The sequence below is a fragment of the Austrofundulus limnaeus genome, unplaced genomic scaffold, assembly GCF_001266775.1.
Source record: "Austrofundulus limnaeus strain Quisiro unplaced genomic scaffold, Austrofundulus_limnaeus-1.0 Scaffold1237, whole genome shotgun sequence".
Taxonomy (NCBI): Eukaryota; Metazoa; Chordata; class Actinopteri; order Cyprinodontiformes; family Rivulidae; genus Austrofundulus; species Austrofundulus limnaeus.
Window position 1 is genome coordinate 50,434 of NW_013953639.1, and position 3,089 is coordinate 53,522.

A 3,089-nucleotide genomic window follows, 5' to 3' on the forward strand; every position below is an offset into this window, starting at 1 on the left:
GAAATAAACATTTGAAATATATGAGTTTGTATGTAATGTATGAATATAATATACAAGTTTCACTTTTTAAATGGAATTACTGAAATAAATCTACTTTTTCATGATATTCTAATTTTATGACCAGCACCTGTAATCTTTTCTGCTTTGCTTTCTAAGCGACACACGTGATCTCAGTAGCAAAACATAATTTTAAAAGGGGCGTTGCCAGCTAACATCATAATGTGATTTATACAAACTAAACAGATTTAATAAGTAATCCTCATGTATTGCAGCTTAGATATGATCATTAAAAATGTTTTATCCAAAATGTTGCATGTTGTTTTGCTTGTGGTTGCTCCTTTCTTCAGGGGTTACCATAGAGAGAAAACTGGCATAAAAGATATGGTAATTGTTTTATGATGACCTTTCTGATGCAACTTAAGTTTGAACCTACAGCATCAGGACCACATCACTGAGACATCGACCACTGAGCTATGTACCACCGCCCCATCTACAGCACTGAATAAACATGTTAAACTGTACTCCAGTGATCAGGATGGGTTTTATTCCAGCTCCTCTCCTATGATGTGACACCTCTCAGCTTACTTTTTTGAAATGCAGTAGGAAGGAGGGAAACACACACTTGGATAAGTTTCCACACACTTTCTTCCTTTGAAATTTGCACATGTACATTCCTCACAGCCCGCTAAGACTGGTTGAAACTTGGTGGGTTGAGATATGGTCAGTGTTATCCGATCCAGTCTTATCTTAAAAGCGAGTTGCAGTAAGTGTGACTATTTTTGTAACTGATAAGTGTCTCTTTAGCTCCATTCGCCCACACAGTCAAGCTGGGCCTGAGACGGCTGTTTCCTGCATCTGTGTAATGTGTGAAATGGCTGGGGGTGGGGGTGGGGAGCTTGAAGTTGATTTTAATGTTGGCTGCTGTCAATCCACTGGTTTTGCAATGCATTGTGTGTAAGCACACATTGTTGCAGATTTTGATGACTTGACTGGTGGGAATGACTAAAGGCAGCTTAAAAAGGAGACAGTCAATCCAGCTATTCTGCTAAACCCAAATAATAACAAAGCAAAAAAATGACATGGCTAACACATTATACCTTAATGTTTGCTTCTGATAATTCATGTTGCTGTACGTTAGTTTTATGAATACTGTATTTATTCATGTATAATACTAGAAAATTTACCCTAAAAATCATCCATAAAGTAGGGGGGGTAGTTTTATATACATGGGTTGTTTGATTAGATTTGTTGCGCTTTTTAAGCTCAAAAAATGATGATCGTATTATACTCGAGATTGTATTGTACATGAATAAATATGGTGTATCAGGTTTGTAAATTATCTTCATAAGGTTAGGATACTCTGTGATGGACTTAGGACCTAGGTGTACCACAGCCCTTTCGCAGTGACTGCTGGGCATGGGCACCAGTGACCCCCGTGACCTTGAAAGGATAAAGGGGGGAAATATAATGGATAATGGTTGATAGTAGTAATGGCTCAAGACCAACTGAGTGTAGGTTTTATAAGCAGAACGTATGAACCAAATATGTAAATTTCAAAATTATAAAACTGGTTTAATTTAGACTCCAAAGTAACACGTTTAAATGTCAATACTGTGGAAAACAGCCTTAGTTGTCCAATTTGAGTTCAACCTCGCAATAACTGCCATGATAGGATCACTGACTGTAACAACTCAACCAAATAAAGAGCTGAAAAGGAATGCAGAGAGGAGAGAAAACCAGTCTAAGATAAGAAGGAAGAAAAGTAAACGAGATTGTCAGCTGTCTGTCCAGTGTTTATTCAGCCTGAGTGGCTGGGTCATGCTCATGACAGAGTGAAAGTAGGAGAAAGAAAGTTGGGACTGCAAGGAGTTTCTGGGAGGCAAAGGCATTATTAAGGTAGTGTTGGATGAATGGGACCCCAGGGATAGACAGAGATGGGGGAAAGTCATTGGTGGGAGTTAAAGAAAATGAACATGAGAGAGAAAAAAGGAGCACTGTGGGTATAGTGAAAGGAGGGAGAGAAAAGAAAATAAGAAAAGCAGACTGAAGGAGGAGAAAAGAAAATAGACGCCTGAGAGGCCAGACTGTGGATGTGAAAAGAAGTCTTTGTTTGACGCTCGCTTAGAGAGAGAGAGAGAGAGAGCTAAAAATACAGCTAAAACTGTCTGGACACCATGTTGCTTCTTCTACACCCTGAATGTTTGTGTGTGTGAGTGGGTGGGTGTGCATTTCACAGATCATATTTCTCCATGATTAAGATTTGGGATCATCTTCAGGGGTTAAGTCCCTTCCCTACAAAATCCTACCAAACCAGACACACTTCAGCCCCCTAGCAGAAACACACTATCACACATGGCCCCTGACATCTAACCATCCCTCTGGGCTCATACTCTAGTTTTCAACGGTTTCTTTGAAGTGTGTCTAAATAGGAAGAATTAGTGTAATAGTCTAATGTTACACTGACATATTTCTCTACACTGCTTGCTACCATACATAATGTTGTGACTCGCCTGTTGCTCTGCCACCATAAAACCCATGTGAAACTACAGTATAACAAATCGCTGTGGCTATATGTATAATTTTTGTCCAATCAAAAAAAAAGCATTTATTTATTTTTATGTTTGGGTTAAATGGGATTTATGCCACTGGATTCCTTAAGGTAAACAGAAACAAAAGACAATAATGCATTTTAACGCACTTTAAAGTTTTCTTAGAAATTGTTGATGAAAAAAAATAACCATGTTTACAGTCTGCTACATATTTTAATATTAATAGAAATTTTCTATATTGGAGACATGCATTGCGGAATATTGATTCTCTAAATTAAATTAAGTCTTTATGTGTTTGCCACATAGTTCACAATCATTATCTCAGGTTTATAATTTCAGCATCGCTTCAGTATAAAATCGTGACATTAAAACAGCTGTTGAAATTAATAAGCTGTGGTATATATTTATGTTACGCTGTCTTTGACCCTACTGGTTTCTTAAGCAATAACGTCTAAAGAATTAGAAACTTTTATAAATAATGCATTCAAAGTAGTGGCAGAATGGGTTAAAGCAAATAAGATGGTCCTGGATATATATATA